General features: G+C 48.5%; 1 protein-coding gene across 8 annotated transcripts in view; it reads left to right on the forward strand.

Annotated features, from left to right (window-relative positions):
* Window positions 1-18800, forward strand: part of DOCK9 (dedicator of cytokinesis 9) — a 330985-nt gene that overhangs the window by 93451 nt on the left and 218734 nt on the right. The gene's annotated exons all lie outside the window — the stretch shown is intronic.

The following is an 18800-nucleotide window of genomic DNA, read 5'->3' on the forward strand; positions in this document are numbered from 1 at the left end:
CTTTAAGCCTTGGCTGGAAGGCACTCACTTTCTCATAGTCTCTACCGGATGGCCCCGCTCCGCTGCCTCTCCCTCTTCTGGAGCTGCTCGCTGTCTCTTGCCCTCTCGGGAGTGATAGCGCTCTGTCTCCTGGGCCGAGGGGGTCCCCAGTGCCAGAATCCCATATCCCATTGCTATTTCTTGGTGTTGGTTAAATCTCCCCTCTGCTTGGGGATTGATTGGCTTTTTTTTTTTTTTCAGTCTGCTGCTGTTAGATGCCATCCAGTTGGTTCTGACTCGATACCAGCCTTGGGCCATCCTCACATTTGTTACTATGCTGGAGCCTGTTGTTGGAGCCACTGTGTCAGTCCATCTTGGGAGGGGCTTCCTCTCTTTGATGCCCCTCTATTTTGCCGAGCATGAAACCCTTCTCCAGGGACTGGTCTCTCCTGACAACATGTTCAAAGTGTGTTAGATAAAGTCTCTCCATCCTTGCTTCTAAGGAGCACTCTGGGCAGACTTCTACGACTGATCCGAAACTATATATCTATAAACTATAAACTATATATATATATATATATCCTTTTAGCACTTCAGGGTACTTTCAATATTTTTCTCCAGCACCACAGTTGAAATGTGTAGATTCTTCTTCAATCTTCCTTATTCAGTGGCCCATGCACATGAGGCGCCACCGAAAACACCCTGGCTTGTGTCAGGAGCACCTTAGTCCTCAAGGTAACACCCTTGCTTTCAACACTCTAAAGCAGGGGTCCTCAACTACAGCCCACGGGCCACATGCGGCCCACCGAGGACATTTATCTGGCCTGCTGGGTGTTTTTGCCCCATTTGTTTTTTTACTTCAAAATAAGATATGTGCAGTGTGCATAGGAATTTGTTCATAGTTTTTTTTAACTAGTCTGGCTCTCCAACGGTCGGTCGGAGGGACAGTGAACTGGCCCCTGTTTAAAGAGTCTGAGCTATAGAGAGCTATAGAGAGCTCTTGTATTGCTGACTTACCCAATGCAGTGTGTCTTTTGGTTTCTTGACTGCTGCTTCCATGACTAAGCAGCTCAGTGGGTGGCAACTAGCCAGTCCTTTCAGCAGGGTCACATACACCTCATTTGCATGGTCTCCCTCCCACCAGGGTGCCAGGCACCTTATTTACATGCTGAGCCAATTTTCCAATCTCTTAGATGGGCTCCAACCACCGTCTCTGCATTGTTTCGCCCATAGCTAGAAAGACCTTATAAAAGTGATTCTCACATCACCATGGCAGTTCCTTTGTGTATACTACTTATCTAGAGCCATGCCACATGGTTAGTTGGGAAGATGATGTGCTTTTCCGTGGGTGCCCTTCCCTGCTGTGTTTTGTCCCCTGCACGCCACCCTGTCCGCTCCTAAAGTCCCAGAAAAATGGAAACACGTGAAAATTGCCTGGCAACCCCTAAAACCTTGGGACCTTGTAAAGAAAAGGCAGTAAGTTGTTGCTTTCGTCCTTCCATCCATGACCTTCCTGTGCTCTGGAATCTCTTCAGACGAACTGCTCCATTGTAAGGAAGGTGCGAACAGGCAGGCCAGGAGGAAACCCAGGGAGGGGCTCTTAAAAGGGCGCTAGATATTTATAACCTGCAGTGGGAGGCCCTTTCTCTGAATGCTCTGTCCCAGAGGCTAAAGCCTGGCTAGACCACGCCCAGGCAGCTTTTATTCGGATTTGGGGAGTTCTCTTGGGTTACTTAGGAGCCCTGGTGGCATAATGTTATGCACTGGACTGTTAGCACAAGGTCAACCATTCAAAACCACCAGCCGCTCCTCAGGAGAAAGACGAGGCTTTCCACTCCTGTAGAAACTCATAGGGGCGGGTCTGCCCTGCCCTACGCGGTCACTGTCAGTTGGAATCAATTTGATGGCAGTGAGTTTGGGGTTTGGGGTGAAAGGGCATGAAAGGGCAGCTGAGCTCTGAACATGGTAGCCTCACCAGACAGGTGGCCATCATTGCCTTCTGTTTGGGTTCTCTTTTCTGGAAGTGCAAGTAGACTGTCCCCAGCTCTTCATTGCTAAATCAACAGGGCGTGTTGATGCATGCTTGGAACTGCAGTGCGAGAGAGTGGCCACGTGTCCCTCGTCACTCTGCCCTTTGAATTCAGCTTCCTTTGAGACCGGACTGCCGTGTTACAGGAGGATGCAGGTCACCGCCCAGCTCCTTCGTTGGTGGCCGTGTTTGAGGAATGGGGATTCTGACCGTGCAGATGCGTGTCTGTCTGAGAAAGCTGGGCTCCGACCAAAGACAAGGCAGGCAGCAGAGGGCTTCATTTTCAAAACAGCCTCGGAAGCTTCATCCAAAATCCAACATCTCTCTCACGGTCATAATTTCTAATTCTCCATTTTCTGTAAAAGAAACAAGCAAGGAGGATGAGTTCTCGGGCTGTTGAGATCGTATATTCTGCAACTCCAGACACGCAGGGCTTGGCGAGAAGCCGGCAGTTAAAGAACTCGAGCGAGGGCCGGGTGCTCTTGGAACCAGCAAGCTAATTTATCACTTAAGAAATACTCCTCTTGGGAAGTGCGTTTCAGCCCAAACCAAGCCAACAAACAAACGCAACCCTTCAGACTAATTTTTGTTCTTATGAAAGAAGAGATGTTAGGGTGTCCTCTCCTTGACTACTTTGCATTGTGAGTGTGTATGTGTTGTTGTTGGGGTGTGTGTATGTGTGTGTGTGTGTGTGTGTGCTGTAAGCTGAGCCACATACCCGCCCTCTGAGAGGTCTTGTGCACACCGAGGTTAATGAGCGGGAGGGTCTGTTGGAGGGCTGTAGAGAATTCCCACATCAAGTGTTAGAGAAAGCTTAGGTTTCCCGTTTCCAGAATACACAACATACACAACATATGGCCTTGCAGTGCCAGGGAACCTTGGCTTGGTTCCGCGCTTCTTATCAGATGTACATGATGGTGGCGCCGGTCTAGCATGGTATCCACCCTGTCCTGTCCCCCGTGGCTGGATGACTGGATGCAGCCAAGCTGTGACTCTAATCTTGCTGTCCTTCCCCCCTGCCTCTCCCCTGCCTCACTGTGTGTTGGGTAACAGCCCACAAAAGTTTGATGATAGCCCAAAGTGAGACTTCATGGAGAGATTCAGCTGGTTGCTTAGCGGCACAAACAAAACGGGAAGGCATTGGGGCTGGGCACCACTGTGGGCGCTCTGCACGTCGGCCTGTAGCCACCACTAGCTCGGAAGTAATGGAGAACAATCAGAACCATCTAGAACAGTTCGTGGGCCTCAAGATCCGGCCGTCTGGGTGTTTTGAGAGTGCTGTTCTGTGTGGGGGAGATTGGGCTTGGGATGCTGTGTGGGACGCAGTTGGGAACCAAAGCCAGGGGTCCAGTTCTTGTCTTTGGGAGTCCCAGAGGGCCTTGACGTGCTCACCACAGAATTTCTGATCGGCTTCTCCGCTTGTCTGTCTGATCTAAAGGCCCTCCTTCATGGACACTCGGGGATGGGTACCATTCGAAGCTCATGTGGTTTCTAGCGTCAGGGGCGCCCTTTCACTGAAGGAGGTGAGGTGTGTGTGGGGAGGAATGTGGGTGTCTCAGACCTTTCCAACCTGGCGTGGCTTTTCTCTGAGGAGGCCCTGCCAGTGGCCTGCTCCGGCCTCCCGGGTCTCCATTGGCTGTTTTCTGAGGTTTGGTCTCCACTCACGCTGGACTTGCTCACCGGGGTCCGACCAAGTGGGAGAGACCAGCTGAAGGGCCTGGCAGGCTGGACACTGTGGGGGACCGTCTGGGCCTGCTCCTGGGGGGTTGCTGCATTTCTCGGAAAAGCACACCTTTTCCTGCCTCTCAGTCGGGGCAAATCATCAGGGCCTTCGCCAAGAGGATTCTGGGGCCTTTGTGAGGGTTTGTGTCAGTAGAGGGTGGGGCCAATAAAGACCGCATTAGTCTCCTCCCCTCCCCACCCCCCCTGAGGTTAGAAGGTGGCATGCGCCTGCCTCAGTAGGTCTCCAGTGTCCCCATAGAGAAGTGTGCCCTATTGTGTAACAAAGGCGCATAAACAGAAAGCGTCCCTTGCCAACCCTCTACACATTGCTGATTCAGGTACACAAGCAAGACCTGGAGTAACCTGTGTACCTGAATCAGCAATGTGTAGAGACAGGAAACATGAAACCCCATGCAAGAAACGGTGAAGACAGGGCATAGGAAAAGCCTGGAAATGGCCTGGTGGGCCCTGCAGATGGCGTGAGGGAGAGAAGTGATGAAGGATTTTGGGAGTGGGGTGATTTTGAAGACAAACCTATTTTAAGTTGTTACTGGTATGCTTGTACTTCAGACGTGGGGCATTAGGAATCTACTGGCCATGTTATAACCAGCACGCATGTTATCACGGTTTGTGAGAGATGCCTTTGAAGAGTTTTCACAAACTGCCCATTTATTAAATGGTAGTAATCATACTTCACTAGCTGCATATCACTTTTCACTTATGTACATTTAGAAGTGAACAGAAACATAAAAACTAGTGTTTCATATTGTCGGACCTCCAGAATGTCTTCTGTACTCTACCGTGGAGTGTATGCACTCCTCTGTGATTGACATGATTGGGTTCCAGCAATCAGCACCATGTGAAAACGGAGGATGATTACATCATTACACAACCGTCAAACCACTGAGAATCATGGCCCAACCACATGACACCTGACTGCCACCCTCCCAGCCTGTGTTCCCATTGCCTTTTACCTCGGCACTCGGTCCTGCCAGAAGGACATTGTCAAAGTACAGAGCTAATAGATTTTTCCTCTGGTTGATAATTGGAAGTGCGTGATAATGTGATGGCTGAAAAGGGAGGAGTAGTGTAATTAATAGCCTTTGACCCCCCCAATCAATTAACCATGTTTAGGATCTGGTGTCCCAGTTGTATAAGAGTCAACCCCCCAGCGACTCCTTGAGAGAAAGATGAGTCTAGCAGTTCCCGGGGGACGTATGGTCTCGGAGACCCACCGGAGCAGTTCTGCTCTGTTCTGTTGGGTGTGAGACGCTCTGATTGACTCAATAGCAGTGGAAGGGTGGGTAGGTAGAACCTCGATGTTTGCTAAGTGTCCTATTTTTTTTTCTAGAAGTCACGCAAAAAATATGGAAGGCAAAAGGAAAGGAGGAGGAAGTGGCACTTGACACACAAAGACCCTCGTTAGAGCACAACTGGGAAGGCAGGAAACAGTGAGGGACTTGACCATCTCAGGCAGGATTGGAATTACACATATGCATGTGTAAAATGCTCGCATGCGTAAATATCATTACAGAGGGAACACAGTGGGTTCTGGAAACCCCGACATATTGCAGAAGGCTTAAAGATGTGAAGTCACCGTGCAGCTAGGATTTGCGCACACATCCCCCACCTCAGCACGATTGACTATTTTCTGTGTGTAGCTTTTTATTGTGAATCAGGTGAGGCGTCACATTTTATTTCAACTCACCCGCTGCACTTCCCTCCGCACTCGCGACCACCGCTTACCCACTGTCCCCTGGGCTTGGTGTTTCTATGTCCCCCTTCCCTCACCCTGGGACTCCTGGCTTTGGGGGCTGCATCACCCTTTCTTGGCGGAACTGTAAGTGGTGGAGCAGCATCTCTGGGCTCTAAGAATTAGTGGCAATCCCTTTCCCCCAGTGTGACAACGAGGGAAGTTTCCAGACATTGCCACACCTGCCCTGGGGTGGGGGACCATCCCTCTCAGTTGAGAACCCCTCCGTGGGAGTGTCTGATGCTGTGGTACACAGAGGGAATGCTCAAAACGAGCCTGAGACAGGGGACAGGCAGCGCTGAGGGCCGAGCGGGTCAGCGCTCCCATCCCGGGGCTGGCGTCTCTTCACCTTTCTCTGGGGCTCATGCCAGCAGCGCTTCAGACTTTGTGGACGTTTTTGAAATCTTGTTTCATTGGATATTGTATGTGGGGGGGTCGGGTGGGGTGGGGGCAATCCAAATTTTAACCTCAAGGGTCAACTCAAACCCCCTGTTGGAAAGAACTCTTCCTTTGAGCACCCACTTGTTCCTGGGAGCTTTGGTTGATCCCAGACACTAACTTCGGTCAGGCCACGACAAAGCTTTCTTTGGGCTGTGCGGAAATGAGAAAAATCCGATAAAGGTAATAAGGTTTTAAACTGTTTACTTAAAGCTTCTTCCCAGCCCCCATTTAAAGTTTAAGGTTGCTGTTCCTAATTTTGAGTGAGTGAGTGTGTGCATGAGTGTGTGTGTGTGTGTGTGTGTGTGTGTGTGTGGTGTTAATAGCCTTTTAAAAAGAAACCATGGTCACGGTCCGGTCCGTGTTCCTTGGTTTTGTGTGGGTTTTACATGTCAGTATCAATACTTGGCAAGATACAATGCCCTGATACATATAAATCAATAACGTGGGGGGAAGTTATTTGAGCAACATTGTAAGTGAAAGCTATGGAAGGCATTTCTTGTTGGGCCTTGAGGGTATTAACGTCTATTGCTGAGAGGGTAGCTTCGTGGGTAATTATTTTCCCTCTTTGAGATAAGAGGAAAGCAGCTGACTCTTTAGTCCATGAAATCACAATTACCAGGTATCTCATCCAAGTGCAACTACATGGAGAGAGGAGGCATTTAATAAGCCCTTTTAATGAATTTGTTTCCCTTTTGAAGGACCACAAAGGAGCTGCTAGATCCCTACACAGAGCAAAGAATAGATTTAGCTCAAACAAACCTTTTTCCTTTCGACAGTTTTAGAAACAAAAACATCCCCGAAACCTTTCCCCTAGCATTTGGATACAGTAAAAATAGCATGCCCATTTCAGCATCGTGTACCTAGCAATTCATTCTCACCATTTAATTGTTATGTTGTGTATGCATGCGAGTAGATACACACCCGCACACCTGTGGAGGTTGGGGATTTGGTATAGTCACCAAGTCATAAAAAAGCAAGGTTGTGCTTTTGCAGGAAGTTGTCCACAGTGGTGTTAAAGGCTGTTTGTCCCGCCTCCATAGTTTGCGATATTCAGAAGGGAACTAAGAACGGACTCTGAAGCAAGTGTAGTAAATTGGAAACTGGCAACTGAACATGTTTTGGATCAAGTTGCATATTGATTTATTTTGAGGAGGAGGAGGCAGGAGGGCACTCAGAAGTGTACTACTGGGAAGGAGTCCAGTGGAAGCCAGGTCACCCGCGTGTTAGTCACTGCCTTCCTCACTGGTCACAAGCCCATCTGCCCCTTTCTTCATCCTGATGTTTCTCCGTTGTGTTTCTCTCTCTTCAAAGCAATAGACTCTTCATATCACATCAGCGTGAGTCATACCTAATTAAAACAATAGGTATTCTCTGTATATAAACTATATTCCTTTTCCGTGGAACATTTAAAAAAATCATGTCTAACCTCCCAAAAAGGAGCCCAGTGGGGCTGTCTTCCTCTGTCATGTAGGGTCACTTGAGTTGAAGTTAAGTAGGCCCCCAACAGCCACAGCTGGGGTCTCCTAGAGGTGACTGTGAAATAGCTGTCACAGCTGTGTCGCAGCAACACAGCAGCGGAATTGTTCTTCAGGTCACATAACAAGACACAAGATACACAGTTGAGCTCGTAAGTATGATTTTAGAATCTCTTTCTTGTTCTATGGCCAAGCTACCGTCCTATACACTCGCCATGCTCCCCCTTACTTTGTGCTGTAACTGTATAGGTTCAAACCCATCAGCTGCTCTTCGGGAGAAAGATGAGGCTCTTTACTCCTGTAGGGAGTGACCGTCTCAGAAGCCCACAGGGGCAGCTCGACCGTGTTCCTGTAGGGTGACTCTGAGTCGGAATCGACTTGATGGCGTTGAGAGCTTTTCATGGGTCAGTGCAGGATTAGCAGATATTTACCCTCGTCATAATTACTTTGATTCCTACAGCGGCTGTGGAAAGGAAAACTCTGTTTTTCAGTTCTCACTGAGAAGGCAGCGTCAGACTCTGGATGGAGAGTATGGATCTGTCCATTTGTGTTCCATCTGCCTTTCCTGCTTTCTCTCTCTCAGCTTCTCTCTGTCCCTTCCCATGGAACATCTTGCTCTTTCCTGAGCATGCCAGACCTCTCCTTTTGCTCCAAACCTGCCTGAAGAGGCACACAAACTCCCTGGGCTTCAAATAGCTGACTTAGGAAAAAGCTCCTACCTGCCCTGTATTGTTATGTAAATTTGCCCTCACTTGGAAACAATGGAACCAACCTCTCAGAGCTGCACTCACTGCCATCCCTTGATTCAGACTCATCTAGTGACACTACAGTTCTTGAGGCTAGTGCCTTGCTTACACCCTGAGCTGCTAACCACGAGGTCAGTGGTTTGAACCCACCAGATGCTCTGCAGGAGAAAGATGAGATTGTCGATGCCTGTAAAGGCTAGGAACCCCAAAGGGGCAGGTCTATTTTGTCTTGTAGGGTCATGATGAACTAACTCCTACTGACCATAATTTCTTCATCTGGATAGTCTTCTCTCGATGGATGTGCCGTTCGTAAATCATTGAAAAAGCTTCCAGCCCTGCCACAACCAACCCACTGCTACCAGATGCCTCTGACTCATAGTGACCCTACACTGAAGTAAGCGGAATCAGAACAAATTGTGTGTTCCCGTTTACTTACCCAGACAACCTAAAGGCACGCTTGGAGACCGAGCTCCTTTGGAACCTGGGGACTGCTTGTATTTTCACTTCTTTGAATATCTCTTCACGCCTTGATGGCTTGATAAAAGCTCACTTTTCCTTTTAGTGTCTGGTCCTCAGCAGCACCTGGAACTCATTTCAAAAAGGAAAGAAACGTGATGTTGTGGGGTCACTTTGACTCTTGGCCACTCCGTGTGTGTCGGTGTGGATCTGTGCTCCCTCTGGGGGGGCTCCGCCAACCTCATTAGCAGCACCATGAATGTAGGAGGGACTCTGGAAGCTTTTTGCAGATGAAAATCCTCGGCTATCACGCCACCCTGTGAATTGGAGGGGCTGGGAGAAGGAGGCAGAGGGGGGTTGTAGTGGACCTGTCGCACCGAGACCAAAGGCAGCCTGTCAGAAAGGTGCTGAGGGAGAGCTGGGGGCCTTTAGGGGACTGAGGCTAGAATATAAAGCTCCCTCCCTCCCTGGATCACCCTAGAAATAATTAGCTGTGAGCCTCCAAGAGGCCCTCGGAGCATAGTGGGCTATGCATTGCCACCAGGTTGGTAGTTCAAATCCACCAGCCTCTCTGTGGGAGGAAGATGAGACTGTTTGCTCCCATAAAGATGTAGTCATGGGCACTCCAGGGGGCAGTTCTGCTTTGCCCCACAGGGGGCATAATGCGTGTGTTAGATGGCAGTGAGTTTGGTTTGGGTTTCTCAAGCCGCTGAAGCCTTCCGAAACACCCAGGGTGGGAGTTACCCACCCTGATGGCTGCTCTTGGTGAATTCATAGCAAGGTAGACCAACCACTGTAACCAAACTCCCCAAACTATAAATGTCTACCTTTCCCCCAGGATAGGATCCCACTGGATGGATGTTGGCTGACCTTCCCGAGATTACTCAGGTGTCTAGTCCCGCCCAGCTGGGGCGCCACTGTTGTCTGTGACCATCTCCTGGTCCTCTTCTGCATCCCGTGCGTTCAGCAGCCTGAAAGTGAAGAGAGAGAGAGAGAGAGAGAGAGAGAGAGAGAGAGAGAGAGAGAGAGAGCGAGAGCGAATCAGGTGCTTCATGGCTCTGCCTGGACTACATCCTGCCATCACCTTCAGCCTAACCTATCCTTACTGTGTTCCCAGGAGAAGCAGGATTTGGAGAGTAGTTAGCTCAGTGCTACACAATAAAAATCCACGACCAGCCATATATTTAACTTAAAATTTTCTAGTGGTTACATTTTTTAAAAGTATAAGAATCAGGTGAAATTCATTGTCTTAACATGCTATTTAGTATATGTTAAAATATCATATAACATGTAATCTAAAGAAAAATATGAATAAGGAATTTTGCCTCTCCACTGCCCCCCCACTTCCCCATCTTTGAATGCTAGTGTGTATTTTAGACTTGAGTACATTTTAGTTCATTTTGCCACATTTCAGATGTCCAAGAGCCACATGTGGTTATTGGCTACCCTATTGGACAGAGCTGCACAGGCCATTCTGTGTCTTACTTCGTCCTGCAATAACTTGACTGCATCTAACTTCCCCACTAGGCTTTGCGTCATTTGTGACTGATTCTTAGGTGTTCCTCATCTCTTGGTCCAGACACACTGTGGATAAGATATTCTCTGTAAATGAGTGAGTGAGTGAGCAAGGGCTTACTGCCTAAATCAACTCATTCATGAATGGATTAGGTAATAAATATGGATTAGTACTTGTGTTAGACTGGGTTGACTAGAGAAACAAATTGTTATTCATCTCTGTGTAAGAGAGAGCTTTATATCAATGAGCAATAATTGAGAAAACATCCCAGTCCAGATCAAGTCCATAAGTCCAATATTAGTCTATATGTCTGACACTGGTCCATAAATTCCTCTTTGGACTCACACAGTGCATGCAATGATGCCGAATGCAGGGAGATCACAGGCTGGTGGATAACTTCTTGGAGATCCAATGGTGTTGGAAGCATCTCCAGGGCTCTGGCTGCCATCGGTGTGGCTCCATGTGTCTTGTCAACAGGAATGTGTAGCAGAGAGAAAGAGTGCGTCCCACTTCCAGGGAGGAAGCGAGGATGTTCCCAGAATCCTCATGAGAAGGCCATGCCCCCAAGGAGGCACCGGGCTGTGACCTGAATGGTAGACTAGACTCCAGCCCTTCACCTTCTATACCCTCAAGTGAACCAGAGCTTCTGTAACTTCTACAATGTGCTCTTGGTTATTTTGACTACTTTTGTGACAGCCCTCAGCCCCTAGGGCTGCACCGAGTAAGGATGTGTTGGTGTGAACAGTGTACCAGAAACCAAACCAAACCACTGCCACTGCGGCGGTGCTGACTCACGGAGACCCTGGGGGCGGGATGGAGCTCCTTCCCTGGGGTTTCCAATACTCTAACTCTCTCCCACGGAGCGGCTCCATGGTTTCAAATTGTTGGTCTTGGGGATCACAGCCTAACTCATAACCACTACACTACTAGGGCTTCTAGGGTCAAAATAAAAGAGTTTAAACAAATCCCACCTGCTGCCAGGCAGTGGATTCTGACTCATAGCAACCCTATAGGACAGTGTAGAGATCTAGGGCTTCAAAGGCTGTAAATCTTGATGGGCGCTGATAGCCTCCTCATTCTCCTGAAGAGTAGCTGATGGGTTTGAACTACCAACCTGGTGGGTAGAAGCCCAATGCTTAGCCCGTCACACTACGTGGGCTCCTTAGTAGAAGGTGAAAGTGAGCTGGGCGTACTGTGGCACTAGTATGTGTCACGAGACTGCAGAAAGTTAGCACTGAAAAGAACTTGGTCCGATAGTCTGGTGCCTCGAGTTTCAGATGCATGCCCCTGACCTAGAGTCCGTTAACGTGCTCTGCTGACCAAAACACTGGAAGGTTACGTCCACCCAGAAGCATCTCCGAAGAACGAACTAATGGTCTACTTCTAAAAATTCAGCCCGAGAACGGAAAACCTCGCGGAGTAGAGTTCTACTCTGCCGGTTGACCTGAGTGAGGGTTGACTCATTGCCAGCTGGTTTCGGTCGCTGCGCTGGAGAGCTGGAGGTGGCACACCAGCTCTGGGGAGCCAGACCTGCCAGCACTTTCAGTTGCTGTGACTCTGTATTGGTTCCTATCAATCTAGAAATAGTGTTGGTTTGTTTTACCCCAAGTCAGCGTGCACCCATGCAGTATGTGCCGTTATTTCAAAAGGAGGTGTTAGGTTAAATATTGGTTAACACAGTCTCAATCAAAAAAAAAATCTGTGAGATGGGGAACCTCTTTACAGTAAACAATTTGCACTTCGGGTCTGGTTCCAAGAGCCAGAGCACCCTCGAAGCCAATGGGTCAGGTCTACCTGACCCAGTGGGATCGGCTGGGATGACGCCACAGGATGTCACATGGTGAGCCCTGGGAAGACTGAGGCGTCCATGTGCTTCCTGGTGGGAGAGAAGGAACATTCTGCTCCTGTAAGTTCATATCCCTCAGGGAATCTGGAAGGCGTTGCCAAGATCCCTCTCAGGCCCGTATCCTCTTTCCTTCCCGTCTTTCCTGTAGTTTGTGGGTTGTTTTGATGGGTTATTGTATCTCAGAAACAGAAGGGGCAGTGCCCCCTGACCTAGCCCTGGATGAATGGGATTTCATTGCCCAACTGCCAAACAAAACTTGTTTAAAAAACACTTTCTTAATGTGTGTGTGTGTTTTCACTGGTTTTTATGAAGCCTTCTGTCAACGAGTGGGCAAGCTCATGAAAGTTGTGGCAACGCGGTATGTCTATAGGCTGAGTAGAAGATTCTAGTTAAGAGAAAAATAACGGTGCCTTCAACCTGTAATTGTAAAGCCCTGGGGGCATAGTGCATATGTGCTGGGCTGCAGTTAGCACGGTGAGCAGGTCAAAACCACCAGGAGCTCCTCAGGAGAAAGACTGGGCTTTCAACTCCCTGAAAGCCATCTCGGGAACCCGCAGGTCACCGTCAGTCATCACGGACTCAATGGCAGTGTTTTGGTATTTGATTTTTTTAAGCGTGTAACATCAGATAAGGCCATATTTTCCCCATCACTGGCTTAGCTGCTGTGAATTTTCGAGGATGCGTATGGAGGATGTAGCGTTGGCATTTTCTTCCTCTTATGAAGAGGAGAAAGGAAGTCCTTAGAAATGCCCTCTACACTTCTCGATACAGATTGTTTCGTGCTTCTGGTTAGGAAGTTGCCCTTTACAGTCACAAACGTGAACTTTTGTGAAAGCCTGTTAACTCAGCTGGCAAGAGAGTGCTTGTGACAATGGACTGCAGACAATGGACCTCTGGGGTCAGTTGCGTTCTGCATTCACTTTAGGGAAGAACACTGCCCAAGAAGCGGTTCAGTTCGCTCCCCCACCATTAGACACAGCAGCGAGATGTGCGAAGCGTGTCATGCGCTGGTCCTTGGTTCAAACTGGAAATACCGTTGTTGTTGTTGTTTGCAGACCTGGGAGGAATGGAAGCCAGGGAGATTCAGGGAAGGGTGAGTCTGCAAGAGTTCTCCCATGATGCATTGATTTTTTTTTCTTAAAAGTTCAGCTAAATAGAAGAAAAACAAAAACTACATTGTATCTCAGTCTACCATGACCTTTCCGAGAAGGCTGCTAAGGTGTGTGTGCCATCCTGTGGTGGGTTAACAGTTTATGACCTCAGCCTCTGCCCCCACCTGATCTGAGCCCACTGCCTACTCTTCAGTCACTCCTCCCCCACCCCTCCCGCACACACTCAGAGTCTCGTGTGGCATGTTATCTCTGAAGATAGTGGGGTCAAGGGCTAATTCATGGGGGTGATGGAAGTCAGTTTATGGAGAACCTGCCCAGGGCTGGGGTGGTGTGATGCGTTGGTTTCCATGTGGCAGGGAGGCAAATGGGGCTTCTGTCATCTTCCTTGACTTCTAGCACCCCCTCCACACACCCCCAATCCCTCTCTCTTCTCTAGTTGCATTTATTTGCATTTGCTTGGTGTAGTCACATATTTGACCATCACGCAGGTGAAAATGTTTGCCTTCCTAGGATATGTGGTCCCGGTGTGACAGGTGAGCTCCCTCACAGTGTGTGGCTTTGTTTTCCAGCCCTTGCAACCTCGTCTTTTCACATAGGAAATCAGTTACAGTGAGCTTGACAGACAGGGCAGGCCCTGTTTTGAGAGCAGGATGAGACGGAATGCGGTCATCTCTGTTACTGATGATGTTATCTCATGCAAGGGACATAATGACTCCTTTTCAGAAGAGGGGGCTTTCCGTTTATTGTTAGGGAGCTGGCATTACTAATTTCAAGGATCATGGTCTTTCAGGTTCAAGCTAAATTAATCCCAAAGTGCAAGTGGAAACTCTGTGCATGTTTGCAAAGTTTCCACAGCGTGGACTTTCCCCTTCTAGTCTTGGAGTGTTTTCCTAGAGGCAGAAGCTGGCCTCCCGACCTTGCCTGGAACCACGTCCTCTCCTTGTCCATGTGAAGTCGCAGACTGGGGTAAACGGCTACACCTGAGCGCGATACTTGATTCCATCATTAGAATTGATTGGTCGTTTGTGACCGTGGGGCGGACACAGTGGCACTGCTCCGCGGTGTTTCTGGATGGTAGCTCTACCGAAGGACCCTGATGGCTTAGTGGGTCCCGGAACTGAACCACCAGCTAGCTCTTCTGTAGGAGAAAGATGAGGCTTTCTACTCCTGGAAAGCGTTACAGGCTCGGACATCCACAGGGGCTGTTCGGCCCTGTCCTGCAGGGTTGCTATGCGTTGGCATTGCCTCGATGGCAGTGAGTTTGGCTTTTCTCTCCACAGAAGCAGCTGACCAAGCCTCGAGGAGCTGCTGGGTGCACTGCATCCGCCTGCCTGTGGGCCAGCAGCCTGTCAGGGGACAGGACCACTTGGGCCCCTCAGGCTCCTTGGAACTTATTTCCTCACTTGTAATCAAGGTAGATGGTCCATGGGCATTGCAACTCAGATGATGCTTACCTCTGAGTAAAGTTTACATATACAAATACAGACTTTTTAAAAAACACAGATAACTCTTGCAGGTTGGCTGTGTGTGCATGTTTCATTTGGCTGCTCTGGACGGTGAACCTGGTTGGAGGTGATGAAAGAATGAACAGCTGTCTTCCAGTCATGAATTGGATGATGCATTTGATTTTAGCACTGCTCTATCTTCTCAACGTTTTCATTGTTCTCCCCACCAAGAATATATTTTCTGGGCCCATCACTATTTGGTGGGTACTGAGGAAAGTTAGACAGTCTTAGCTCAGGTGAGCTCTTAGGCCTGGGAGAACTTCTGCTAAGGCGAGGCAGTTGCACCAACTTGTCCATTAGCCCCAGTTCTCCAGTGGCAAACCCCATCAGGCACGCGGGCGCCCAGCCCTTCCCTTCCCTTCCAGCGCCTGGAGCTGACCGAGGTCGGGAAGCCTGCTCAGCGAACTCCAAAACAAGGCTGGGGAGACTGCGGCTGGCCAGGATTTGGTCACCCAGGCCCGGAATTGATTTCCTGAGAAAAGTCTCAGGCACATTGTGTTTGTCTGGGCTTTGTCAGTTTTTCCATGTCTGAAACAATAAAATGCATTATCATTGCCGTGATCCACTCGAGGGGAGAGCGTGCAGGAAACCCAGCGGGGTCGGAATCCAGAGTTTCACGTCCAGGCTGCGGGGCTTCTGACCCTCCTGACTTTTTGAACCCTTTATTCAAAAAAGTATTCTTGGAGTACTTATTCTGTTTTCTGACCCAAGGGTATAGCACTGAACACAAGAAGCAAAAGTTTCTGTCCTCAGGAGCATCTTAATAAAAAAAAAACAACTATAAGTTTTTAAGACTATAGCATGCCATATGGTGATAGAGGTTGTGGGAAAATGGGACTCTGGGGACAATGGAATCCAGGAAAGGGGACAGCTGTTAGAGTTGAGGGGGGTATTGTGTCCGCTTTGGGGGTCTCGAGGTAGCCATGCCGTAAATTTGTTCATGGGTTTGTATATGTGACTGTTCTCTTGCATGCCATTTCAATTCGGAGACGATCCCTCATGGGCAGACATCTAAACCTTCATGCTATTTTTTTTTTTTTTTTGGGAAAGTGTTCCCGCTCCCCCGCAGGCCTGACTCCATTCCGACATTACGCCTCTGTTCCCGTAATGAGGAGTCCTGGTGACGTGCCGACTAAGTGCTTGACTGATAACCTACAGGTCAGTGGTTGGCACCTACCAACCACCCCCCAGGAGAAAGAGGAGGCTGTCTGCCTCTGTGGAGATGGGCAGCCTATGGCGTGGTTTCACACTGCCCTTCAGGGCGGCTGTGAGGTGACAGCCATGTGCACAGGACCCTTAACACATGCGAATAGATCTGCTGGTCCTTATAAGGGCAAAGTTAGACAAGGTGTGACACAGGTAAGGCTGACAGATAGAAGGAACTTATCACCCAAAGGTGTTTACACTTCTCTTGTGCTTTGAAACATCGTGAAGGGAAACTTGGCCCCCTACGTGCTGTCTTTCCAAGATGGCATTTCCTCCTGTGGCTGTACCGGCCAGCTGCTGTTCTTGTGTCCTTGGAAAGTTGCTCTCACGGGCCCTTCTGTAAAACCACATCCTTCTTGGAGGTCTGGCTTCTAAAGTTGAAAGCGCTGCACTTTGGTTGGCCCTCAAGCTTTCTAAAGCATCGGCCTATTCCCAGCAGGCTGTGTAGAACTCTAGCACTTTACATTTCCTGAGAAGTTAGGTGGAGGGAGAGCTGGCAGTCTCCCCATGCCTCTAACTTCTTGGGTTTCGCTCTTTCATCAGTTTGAGCATCATGGCAACGGACAACTTGTCCAGCATTGTCTCATGAGTAAGAGTGTCCACACTGAATCTGGACCTCCGCCTATCACCATGTGACCTTGTACAGGCTCCCTGACCTCCCTGTGTGTCACTTTCCTCATCTGTAAAAGGAAACTAACATTGCTTTCTTCCTAAGGGGGATAAAGCAAAACCAAGCTGTCACCTCCGACCATCCTGTTGATTGTGACCTTACAGGACAAAGCACAGCTGCCCTGTGGGTTCCTGCGGCTATTCAATCCTTAGGAGAACAGAAAGCCTCATCTTCCTTCTGAGGAGCTACTAGTGGATTCCAACTGCTGACCTTGTAGTCAAAAGCCCAATGAATCACCCACTACACTACCAAGGCCCCTTTCCCAAGGCGATGATGAGGACTCAGTACACTGGGATGTGTTAGGGCCCTGGCCATGGCGTGGCATACAGTGAGCTTCTGACTCCTTACAGAAAGCCTGGCAATTTTTGACTTAAGAGATAAAATGATGCTCTCCTTAAGGTCCAGAACTTCTGAGAGCTTCATGAAAATGGCGATTTCAGGCAGAATTGGGCTGCATAGAACTTCTCAAGTCATTTCCAAAAGGCTCCCGCTGACCTGGTTGTGCTGTAATTTAGTGATGCTTAGTCCGTGTGTGCAGGGCTCCACCTTGATCCTTTTACCCGATCTTTGCTTTAGAGCACAGTTCTTAGTTTGGATATTACCCCCCCCCCTTTTAAAACAATTATAAAGAGGAGTTAGTTTTCTTTTTATTTCCCAACAGTTTTTTTGCACACAATTTATATATCATACAATTGAATAGTTCAATCGTTCAATCATATCAAAGGGAATTATACAATCAGCACCACTTATCTTAGAGCACCCCCCCCATGGTTAAATCAACTTCAAAATGAGTTGCGCAATCACAATCAGTTCTAGTGCACCTTCCCCCTCCCGCCTTCAGTATTTACTCCCCAAATCCCCTTTCCCTCCTTATCGCCCACCCCCACCCCTGCATTCCCTATGGCATCTTGTATCAGTTATTCTCATTATACCTCCACTCCTCCTGTGCTTCCCAGCTGGGAAACCCAATAGAAGACAATGAAGAAAAGATTGCACTAAGGTGGTAAGAAAAAGAACATATTCGTATAAAGACAAAAATACAAATAATGCGTGAGAGGGACTGGAACCACCTCCCATCTTCCTGTAAACTTACAAAGATTGAAGACCCCTTCCTACCCCATTCATAGACATTCTTATTTTAAAATAGAGATTTGTCGGAGGGCTTATTTCTATCCTGAAAGATGACCCAAGATTGCGAAAATGGATAGGTTTTTAAAAAGTTACTGTATATATTCGAGTATAAGCCAAACCGAATATCAGCTAAGGCACTTAGTTTTACCACAAAAATTACATTAAAATGTGCTTAAAAAAACCTCAGCTTATGCACGAGTATATATATATATGGTATTCTAAAAATCATTAGTTTTCTGAACATATTGAATGGCATGATTTGTTACATAATTGGTGTCCACCCTCAGACATACTCAGAAGTAATTCTGGTGTTTGCAGCGATAGGGACTGGACTCAGCTGGTGACATGGAGTGTCTGCAGCAGGCCCTGGTGGGTAGAAAGAGGCCATGTGGATACAGGCAATTGCTCCTTAAAAGTGAGAGGCTTTATGTAAGCTGCGAGGGAACCCTTCTATAAGAGCTCATATTTTATCCTGGGTAGCGTCTCATGGGACCTACTGTTGCTCTGTAAGAACCAGCCGTGACGGCGTAGCGATGACATGTTGGGCTGCTCACCGTAAGATCTGCAGTTCAAAACTACCTGTTGCTCCAAGGGAGAAAGATGAGACTTTCTACTCCTGTAAAGAGTTACAGCCTTGGAAACCCAGAGGGGAAGTTCTGCCTTGTCCTATGATTGACAGTTGACTCAATGGAGGGTGTTTGAGGCCACTCCACCACCACCACTTCCATGTGCTTGGCTGCTAACCCGAAGGCTGGAGGCCTGGGAAGAAAGGCGTGGCAAACCACGCACCCAAACAAAGCAGCCCCTGAAGCCCCTAAAGAGCACAGCTGTGGCCTGACCCTCTTGGGCCACTGTGGCGCACTGTCTGTGTGATTCTGCACAGTGCCTGGTTCCCCGACAGCACCCAGGGTGACTCGCTGCGTGAAGGTTGATTTTCTTGCGGTCTCCTTGGAACCAGGGCTGGAGAATTACTGCCCTGTGCTTTTGTGTATCCATTAGTCTCTCCTTTATTATTTCACATCTGTTCATCTTGCCCTCTCAAGTAGCCGGTTCCTTGAGGAGGGTGATGCTCTGCCTTATATTTTCACTACAATCCCCTAAGTACCTCCCAAACCAAACTCGCAGCCATGTCGACTCATTATGATCCTATAGTTTCTGAGACTATAACTCTGATTGGGAATAGAAAGCCCTGTCTTTCTCCGGAGGAGCAGTT

This window comes from Tenrec ecaudatus, chromosome 11 (assembly GCF_050624435.1).
Source record: "Tenrec ecaudatus isolate mTenEca1 chromosome 11, mTenEca1.hap1, whole genome shotgun sequence".
NCBI classification, from domain to species: Eukaryota; Metazoa; Chordata; class Mammalia; order Afrosoricida; family Tenrecidae; genus Tenrec; species Tenrec ecaudatus.